This window comes from Mus caroli, chromosome 15 (genome assembly GCF_900094665.2).
Source record: "Mus caroli chromosome 15, CAROLI_EIJ_v1.1, whole genome shotgun sequence".
Taxonomy (NCBI): domain Eukaryota; kingdom Metazoa; phylum Chordata; class Mammalia; order Rodentia; family Muridae; genus Mus; species Mus caroli.
In genome coordinates, this window is record NC_034584.1 from 25,158,640 (window position 1) to 25,169,853 (window position 11,214).

Consider the following 11,214-nt stretch of genomic DNA (forward strand, 5'->3'; position numbering starts at 1 on the left):
AACTAAAGATCTCATGTTAGTAGGTATATATTCTATATACATACATGTTATAAATAAGCACAAATAATCATATGCATCTATGGCACTATATGTTAACATATTTTATATTGTAAAGATAATGTAGATTCTGAGTATTCAACAGTATATTATAATCAACATAACATAGTAAATGTATTACATATACTTATCAATGCTATGGAATTGGAGAAAGAAGATTTGTTCATCAAATAACTTTAATGACAGAGATGAACATGTGTGGTTATTTCTGTGGCTGTGCTGAGGCTTTCTATCCATGTTGGTGCACACAGGCTCACAGCCAAGGTGTTCTGTCTCTGTGACATTCTGTGTCCAGTGCATATGCTCAATTGACAAAAATCATAGTTTATTTCATTTAGGATAGCTGCCTGGTCTTAGAGCCTCCATGTCAATAATAAGTGGTAAGGTATTTCATGTAAACTAATGAAACCATTTTTACTTGACTATGCACTGGTTATTGTAACTGCAACAAAGAAAATTATTCTTTGGGGAAGAAGTCTGTGTACTATCTTTAAATAAAGAAGAAAATGTTGTAATTTTGTAATGATTTTTTTACTTGTAACAAAGCAGGTAAGAGTTTTATTCATTTTCAATGAATTCATTGTTCAATTTTTATTCTTACCAAAAGCCACAATTGAATATAAAATAATATTTAAGGCATGAAAACTTGAAAAAAATGAATATTTTATTCACTGAACTGGCTCAATGGTATTTGGAGTTAAGTTGTGGATTCAAAAAGTTTTCAAAGGAATTTTCTATCATCCATTGCATGATCAAAGCCAATGTGTCAATTATCACCATGAACAGAAGCAGTGGCCCAAGGGAGAGAGAATGAGATTGTAGAGAATGTGGGGTAAGTTCCTTCTGGCATAATAGAGGATTATTCTTGTGTGTTTCTTATCCTACTGTAAGTAATCACAGATGATTCGTGAACTTTATGTTAAGCAATTGCTGGCTTGTAAGGGGGATCAATGAAAATATCAGATTCTAACAAAATTAAGTATAAAAGGAGTAATTACATTTATTTTATAAAATGTCAAGCAACAAATTAATTTTATTTTTAATTATATGCAATTTAGTATTAAAAGTTTAAGATTTTGAATAAGCTGGAAATAAATTCCTCAAAACATACTTTGTACCAAGACCACATTATGAAACACTAGATCTTTTTTCCACTAATTTATTTATTCACATATCACTTTACATCAAACCTTCCTCTCCTAGTGCTACTCTCAAAAACCCCAGTACCCCCACCTCTTCTACTAAAAGAAGGGGAAGCCCCTCATTGTTACCAACCCACCCTGGCACCTCAAGAAGCATCAGGACAAAGAGCATCCTCTCCCAGACAAGGCAGCCCAACTAGGGAAAGGGGATCCAAAGGCAGGCAACAGAGTCAGAAACAGTCCCAGCTCCAAATGTTATGGGACCCACATGTGGACCAAGCTCACATCTGTTACAAATGTGTAGGGGACCTATGTTCAGCCCATGCATATTCTTTGGTTGGTGATTTAGTCTCTGTGAGCTCCCATGGGCCCAGGTTAGTTGGCTCTATAGGTCTTCTTGTGGTGTCCTTACCGCACTCTTTCACAAGACTGCCCAACCTCCACCTTATGTTTGCCTCTGGGGCACTGCATCTGCTTCCATTAGTCAATGGATGAAGTTTCTCAGAGGATTGTTATTTTAGACTCCTGTCTGCAAGCATAACAAAATATCATTAATAGTGTCAAGAGGTTGTCTCCCTCCCATAGGATGGGTCTCAAGTTGGGCCAGTCATTGGTAGGCCATTCCCTCAAGCTCTGCTTCATCTTCATCCCTGCACATATTGTAGGCAGGACTAATTTTGAGTAGAAGGGTTTGTGAGTGGGTTGGTGTCCTCTTCCTCTACAGGAAGTCTCACCTGGCCACAGGAGGTGGCTGCTTCAGTCTTCATATCCCCAGCTGCTAAGAGTCTCAGCTAAGGTCACCCTCATACACTTTCAGGAGCCTCCTCCATCCCAGGGCTCAGGCTCATCCCCATAGATGGCTTCACACACTGACTTTTGTTCTCTCTCCAAGCCCTCTTCGGCTCCCTACACACACCTGATCCCCATCCCTTTCATTCCCCTCCCATCTAGCTCCTTCTCTCCTTCCAACTACTATGTCTATTTTATTTCACCTTCTGAGTGAAATTTGAGCATCTTCCCTTGGGCCCTCCTTATTAATTAGTGTCTTTGGGGTCTGTAGATTTTTGCATGGTTATCCTGTACTTTATAGCTAGTTAGGAAATCTTAATCAACAGATAATGACTAGAGAAAGTAAACTAATGCTGTGGCTGACCATGTTCCAGAAGTTTCTTTTGAAAGGAGAGGGGTGTGATGTGCTAGAAATCATTATTCTTAATGCTACTATCACCAAAATCCTAACAAGAACCACAAAGTCCCACTCTTATAGATGGCAAATGTACACTTGAAAAATTAACTAGGTGCATCAGTGTCTACATTTTAAAAGAAGGAATACATGAAAGTTGACACTATAATTTCCTTGTTTAGGGATTCAGCTCTGCATGAATTTCATCTATATATTTCTTACTTCCTATACTCCCTAAAGAAATCTATTCCCAAGGTGAACTCTACCCATTCCAAGCTAATTTGGAGAATGGTAGTGTAAAATATTTTTGCTTTTGTTTTTGTTTTTGTTTTGAAATTTTAGCAATAGGTAACAGCTGTTTTATAAGGTGTTAAATGGCTGAAATTATAATTCCATCATACCAGCTGGGGTCCTCTGGTAATTCTCCAGTGAGCTCATGACAGGTCACTTCAGCAACACTAGTGCTAAAGAATAGATACCCTGTTACCACCCTCCTCGCCTCTCTCTGCTTCTTTTTAAGAATTTTAAGTTTTCAAATATTACTTCTTTGTCTTCTACTTATTGAGATATTGCAAGCTATATTTTCCTCGATGCTTGCTCTCCCTGTTTTAAAATACAAGTACCTTTCCATTTTATTTTACAATGGAAACTAGAAAGATGGTTCAGGTCAAGAGTACTGACCTCTCTTACAGATGACCTAAGTTTGGTTTCCCACATTCACATAGTGGCTCACAACCATTTGTAGTGCCAGTTCTAGGGAATCCGATGTCTTCTTCTGGACACTGCAGTCACCCAGTATGCACATGTTACACATCCATATATGCAAGAAAAACATTCATACACATACAACAATTAAATATCTGATAAATCTTGATACAGAGCATGTGTTGGAAATACCTGCTCTAGATCATTCTGATCCATCTAGGCACATGTCCAAGTATACAAATCTCCATTAACTGTTTCCAGATCTGAATGCCTCGGGGTTACATTTGACATAATCTCTTCATACTAATAAATACATTTCCAAATTATTTCTTAAACTCGGAAAGTGAGCTACTTATACCTTTATATAGTTGAAGTCTAATAATTATGTTTCAAGGAATGTAAACTTATTTTAATAATTAGATGTATTTTCCCCTTCATTTCTGTGAATTTACTTTTTCCTCTTTTCATTTTTACTTTTCTTAGAATTTCCTTGAATATCTGAATATACTTAAATGACATGATGTATCAGATAATTTCATAATCTGGAATCCTTACGTTTCTAGTAAAGTACCCTTGGGGGCTCATTCATACCACAGTCATCTCACTGTAATCTCAGCTTTAATTTGAAGGGTTTCCTTGAACTTTGTTACTGAGAAAACATCTCTCATTCTGATATCTATATTTACCTCCAGCAGTGGCTGTGACCATTGTTGGACATTTAAACTATTCTAAGTGGTGTTTTAATTGTTAGGGAGGTTGGTTGTGGTTTGGTCAAAGAACAAACAAAAGAAAAAAATTAGATTCAGTTATTTTTCTAATTCCTCTCTCACCTCTATCCTTGTTTCTCTCCACCTAGTTTTAGGGGGTGAAACTTGGGGGATAAATTGTGTGGGGAAAAAGAATCCACAAAGTAGCAAAGTTAGCAACAAGCTTCAGTAGTTACTCAGGCACTGAAGACTGAAGGAGTTGCAGATTGATGGTGAGGTTCTGCACCAAATCTCAGCGTCTGAGTCCCCATAGCTAGGAGACCATTGGTAAAAAAAAAAAAAAAAAAAAACCTTAGCATATTTGGAGATACCAGGACAATTGAACAATCACTAACAACAGAAGCAGGTGTGGATTAGAGCAGACTATGCCTAGGAGAGAGGCAACATATGCTGTGGTGTTAGACACAGAAAGTACAACTGCCCAATCTCTTGAAGCCAAGAAAATTATGAGTTAGTTTCAAACATGAAACACTGAATTATTTACATTCTGAATAGTTTAGTTTTTCTTTGATTTGATTATGCTTTTTCTTGGTTCTTCCCTTTTGAAATAAGAAAATATTTAATTTTTAAAAGACTTCATGAAGCTCACAGTGAAGAGAAGTTACATATTTTTAAATTGAACTTGGACTTTTCATTTTTTATTAGATATTTTCTTTATTTACATTTCGAATGTTATCCTAGTTTCCCCTCTGAAAATCCCCTATTCCCTCCCCCTCGCCCTGCTCCCCAACCCATCCACTCCCAAGGAACTTGGACTTTTTAAGTTGTTGAAATCATTTTCTTCTTTTACTGAGAAAAAAAAAGGATTATTTTTTCACACAATGTATCCTGATTACAGTTTCCTCTCCCTTTATTCTTACTAATTCCTCTCCCCACCAGTCCACTCAAGGTCCACTCCATTTCTGTCTCTCATAGGAAAAGAACAGGCTTCCAATAGATAACAGTCAAACATACAAAATATAATGATATGAAAAGATGAAGCAAAGCAATCATAGCAAAGTCAGAGAGCCAACACAGAGAAAAGAGTCCCAAGAGCAGGCACAAGAGTAAAAGGCTCACTCATTCACACACTCATGATTCCATAGAAACACTAAGCTAAGAGTTATAATGGATACACAAAGGGCCTGGTGCAGGCCCATGTAGACCCTATGATTGCTGCATCAGTCTCAGAGTTCACAAGCACCTTGCTGCATTGATACGGAGGACCTTGCTCTCCTCGTATCCTCTGTAACCTCTGGCTCTTAGACTCTTTCTCCTTCCTCTACCATAGAATTCTCTGAGCACTGAAGATAGGGATTGGATGGAGACCTCCAATTTACTCTCCCCACATGTCTGACTGTGGGTCTCTACATTTATTCCCATTACTGATGAGGAAGCCTCTTTGATTTTGAATGGATAAATCAATCATCTAGGAGTAGAGCAGACTATCATTAGGAATCATTTCACTGATTTCCTTAGACCAATTGTTTTCAGATTTTACCCTAGGTCTCTCGGTTGTGTAGCCTCTGGTTCTGGTTACCCGAGCAGTGTTTGGGGTGGGTTCGTTCTCATGGAGCAGGCCTTAAGTCAAATCAGCATTATTTGGATATTCCCACAAGTTTTTTGCCCTAGCACATGTTTGCAGGCAGAGTAAATTGTAAGTCAAATGTTTTGTGGTTGGGTTGGTGTCTACATTTCTCTTTCTGTAGCCTGACGAGTACCTTCATGCACCAAGGAGATTAGAACATGAAAGTGAAGTCTCCATTCAAACATCAACTCAACTTTTCCATGTTCATTGTTGTCCTTGGTAACAAAGCCCCACTGTCAGTTTGTGGACAGCAACCTTCTGTCCTAGTAATAGCCTGGGTTGTTTGGGGATTTCAATGTGGAAACAACTTAGATGTCCCTCAACAGAAGACTAAAAGAAAATGTAGTACATTTACACAATGGTGTATTACTCAGCTATTAAAATAGTGACATCATAAATGAGGAGGCAAATGGACAGAAAGGCTGGAATTGGAGGGGCATTTGGAGAATGACATGGAAATCTAATGCAGTGGAAAGTTCTGGGACTCATCTTAATGGGGGCTCTTAGTAAAGCAGATACAGCGTATCAAATAACCATTTCTTGTCATGAAATGAGGCTTCCAGTGTCAGAACTTGATTGCAGTTAGTCATTGGATTTTTTTTAATGGGCATAAAAAAGATAATCTGTGTTTTAGTCTGTGGAGCTAATTTTTTGTGATAAATATTTTTCTTTTAATTACTTGATACTCTTCCCCCTGACTCCAAGAGGAAGTCCCACAACTCTTGCCTGGGCTCCCCACTCCCTGGGGCCTCAAATCTCTTGAGGTTGTGATGCTAATATTAATGTGACAACTTGGCACCCATTAAGAAATAAAAGGTTAGGGTTTAATAGTGATGTGTTATATGTCAAGTTGACAAAGAGTCAATTGTTCTTATGAATTTTTTGTCAGTAACAAGGTAGGGTTAGTGGAGAAAAGATAAACACAGTATAGAAAATCCTCCCATTGCATTGGCCTTCCAGAAAATCTGTGGGGCATTTTCTTGATTAATCACTGATATTGGAGAGCCTATCACACTGTGAATCATCCTATCTCTGGTTAGATGGTCCTGGAATGTATATAATACCGTAATATAAGCCTGGAGAATAAATAACCATACAATATTCCTATATGGTCTTTCCTTGAGTTCCTGCCTCCATGTTCCTTTATTGAGTTTCTTAATGATTTACTTCAGCGATGGAGTATGTATGATCTTACTGTTGTAAAGTGAAATGAACTCTTGTGTCCCCAGTTGCTTTTGACTATGGTGCCTTATTACAAGAATACAAATATAACATAGTCTGATGAGTTTTTCAGCTGAAAAAAATAGAGGCATTTTATGAATGAGAAGTAAAAATACTGTGTTTTAGTTATGATTATATTTTGTTTTATTTTCTTCAAAAATGTGTTTTATCATGCTAATAAGCCAAATGCAATGTTTATGTTATAAACATGCAGAAACTACATTATTCATAGACATGTATAAGAGGTGGATGTATTTCTTGTAGTAAATATAAAAAACAGAGTTTGTAATAAATTTATAATATTTATATATATAAGTATATACATATATATAAATATAAAAACAGAGTTTGTAATAAATATAAGTATAAAAACAGAGATGATTTTGACTAACAAAGTTCAGAATGTTTAGGTTATTACATACCTCTTGATAATGAATATATAAATTGACTTATGCTTGGGTTAAGTTTTTTAAATACACTTCATGAAATACATAAAATTTGTACTTAAAAATGAGCTATTGGTAAGCAATAAATATATAAATGAGAATCACAGCCACAGTGTCTTATTTATTTATTTTTTTCACATGGGATAATTGAAAAGGCCTTTTCCAGTGCCAACCCATATGAAGAGTTTTACATTACTGCCAAGGAGGTGAAGGGAATAGCTCATGATGCAATGACTCAATTTCCTTTAAAGCCCTGGCTCCAGCTTTGAATGAACGTGATTCATACCTGAGAAATCAGGATAATGCAATCATGAGTCCCTGCAGTGCCATTCCTGACCTTTAAAGCCAAAGCACATTTGCAGAATGGAAACCTGAGCTGGCTGGCTGTTTGCAAACACTGGCCTAGAAATGCTCATTGTTCACTGAGACAGTGCCCCTTATCAATATTTCAGAGTCTAATGGAACAGGTGCCCTTTGTAATCAAAGGTCAGGTTAGAGTCTGGGAAAGATAACACTGGAGGAGAGTCACCTTCAGAGTACTAATCCTAACTACCAAAGAACACAAAAGACTTTCACAATAATTTAGAAGGGATTTTCTAGTATCATATCTAACTCAGAAGCTTAAGGAAGGCATAATGTCTCACGTTTCAATTACAAGGGAGGAATGGCATCCACGTGTACATGAATTTGCTATTATGGGGTTATGTAGGTGATCTTATGAATATTTGTCAAACTGGGGCACTACATTTACAGAGCACAAGGATACAGAATTGGAAAGTTAGAAACTGAGGTTGTCTCTCCATGTCATTGCTCCCTCTCTCTTCACATCTCAAGATATTCTCCTCTTTTTCTCCTTGTCACTCCTGCTGCCAAACAGCAGTAGCATGTCACAGCGTACATTGTGGAGTTATATCCAAATGTTCACACCAGTTAATTACCTACCAGAATCTAACCTAGACTTTGAGGTTTATAGTTGAAATTCCTATATTATGAGAGACTATTTGTATCAAAATTTTAATCTTTCCTGTTTTAGTGTTTCAAAACACCAAGTATAAAAGTAAAAAAATATATGACTTCAACTTTAGTTGGCTGTAATCTGCTCGAATTAGTCAAGTAGATGTAGGTTCAAAGTAAATTACTTGTCTGTCACTTGCAGCTAACTAAATGCATTTGTTGCACTGTTCAATAGGGGATTGTTATTGATCTGAAATTTGGGCAAGTTAATTGTGAAACCATTCATAAATAACTACACTACATACCTTTGTTGTAAAAAGGTAAAGAGGTTTAACCTTACAAAAATTGAGGAGAAAGGTTCAGGAAAAGATAATTTCAACCACAAACCAACAAGTAACCTTTCATTAAACTATTTTAACCTTGATATGGATATTTTTCTTTTTTTTCAAAGATATGATATTGCTATGTAGTTCAGATTTGCCTGAAACTAGTCTGTATAGCCCAGGCCTCATACTCACAAGTGCTTGTGCCCTAAGTGTGTGACATTGTGATTAGCCTTTTCTATCTGATACAAAGATGGAATTAAACTCATGTAATAGCAAATTATTGAGCAGTTTACTAAATATCAGATGGGTAAGAGGTCTAGGACTATCATGATGTTGATGATGATGATGTTGATGATGATGATGATGATGGAGCAGTAATAATTGTAAAAAAAAAAAGCAGTCATTATATGTAGCACCATAATCTAGTGATAAGGTGTAGTCTACCTCTAGATTTAGTCTAAATCATACACTGAGAGCAGTAACAATCTCAAAGAACATATCAACTTTTAACTCATGGTGCACTCAAATCTGCTGCTTTCAGACAGTCTTCCCTTATTCAATTCTGAGAGTTATTCATGAAAACATTTAAAATTGGGAACAATTTGTCACTTCCATCCATGTGACATCACGTCTCTTCTCAAAAACACTTGAGGTTTTCTGGAACATTTCAAATTTCTGATTCTTAGCATAAGTTATTCAACTTGTGTTATTTTTTTCTAAAGAAAATTCAGTAAAAAGAAATTCCATATTCTGGGGAGCTCCACGTGAAAATAGAAAAGAATCATGGTAGAGAACCCCAGGTAGGTTAGAAAAAAAGAATTTTTGTGGATACCTCTAGGAATCTGTTGACTCACAAAATATTCTGACCACAGACATATGTGTTTTCACAGAATTTGTCAGTTCTTATCAGTTCAAATTATAGGTTTATAAGGATCTTTACATGTAATCTCCATTGGCTTGCTCTCTTCTTCTCAGTCTGTTGACACTGGTTACACTGGCTTCTTGCCTCCCAATATAGCTCTAACATGGTCCCCATGCCCTGCATTGCAAGATCTGCCTTTCCCCTTCTACACGGATGGAAGCCTACTCAACTCTTCAAGATGAAATCTCCAATCTATACAAAAAGTTCTCCAACCCACAAAAGGGACTTGGTGTTCCCTCACCCATGATTTGCATAGTGAATCTTTAGACAGATTCTAATGTATCAACCAGATAACTGACCTCAGCCAAAAGTGGATGGTACCTCACGTTCATTCCTAATAAAGCAGCAAGCATGGGACCTACACGAGCCTCCAGTAAGCCTTTTGTTTCTATATAACTATTAGCTAAGTGGTTTTATGGGGTCCCTCACCATGAGAACAAGAGGGTCTGCTTTTGGGACTCTTTCACTCCTGTTGAGCTGCCATGTCTGACTTCGATATGATAGTTTTTTACTTCATCTTATGTTTTATCTTTTCCTGTTTGTCATCTCTTTTTTTTCTAATGAGAGACAGAAAGGGAATGGGGGAAGAGGGGAGGTGGGAAGGACTTTGGAGAAGAGGAAAAGCAACTACAAGCAATTATGCAATATATATATATATTATATATATATTAATATTGTATGAGGAAAGAGTCTATTTTCAATAAAAGGAGGAAGTAGAAAAAACAGACTATAAACAAGGTTGTCTTCTGTAATGGCAATGGCTACTGTCCTTCAAATAGTCCCTTCTCGATTTGTGAAATATTTATAATTGATTTTTTAAAAATCACAGAATATGAGCTTGATCAAAAAAAAAAAAAAAAAAGAATCATTGCTCTCCTCCAACTAGCCCCTTGCCATCTTAGTTTTTGCTATAGCCTTAGATATGTTCTCTTTGGTTGTTGGACTAACTCTGGTTGTCCATGGACCTTAGCTTGCTAGCTTCTCCTTCTTCCTGGACCCTTAGTGATAATAAGCAGTAAGCCCCGGCCATCTTCTGGTGAAGATTGGACTATGTGAAGCTAAACTAAACGGAATCACTTCAATCACTTCCCATTTTAGCAGAATCAGTAAAACAACTAAATTAACATAGACATGATTAAACAACAAGATTTTACTGTCTGACTTTACTAAATTGGAGTAAGTTATCATTCTAATAAAGCTAATGGATGTAAATATATGCAGACATTTTAAAATAATTGTGAAAACTTTCCCTTGCCTCATAGACTAGAAAAGTGACTATTACCTTAAAATTATAAATATGAGACATAGAAGAATATGTCCAAATATCAATAAAAATCAGGTTAAAATCAATACAAAATAAGTTAAGGCAAAGGTAAAATAACTGTGTACTATTTTAATGAGAGTGCTTTTGTGATTTTTTTATTAAAATGGCTAGCATTATCCAACTCATAATTTTTATATTGCTGTCTTGTATTTGCATGAAATATTAACTACATTAATAAAATTTGAATAAGAACATAAACCCTTTGCTGTGCATATTTTACTTTTATAATGACATCATCTAAATCAGTGGTTCTCAAACTTCCTAATGACGCAACTACCCTTACAACTTTATTCTAATGTTATGGTGACCCCCCCCCCCACCATAGAATTGTTCCAAGCTACCTCATGACTGTAATTTTACCATAGTTATGAATTGTAATGTAAATTCCGATGTGCAGGATGGCTAATAAGAGACCTCTGTTAAAGGGTCATTTCACCCTCTCAAGGGAGTCAGAACCAACAGATTGGGAACCAGTAGTCAATCTTTTTTAAACTTTCAATCCAACCCCACTCATGTACCTCCCCTGTACCTTTGCAATACCCCTAAACAGTTAATATATATATATATATATATATATATATATATATATATATATATATA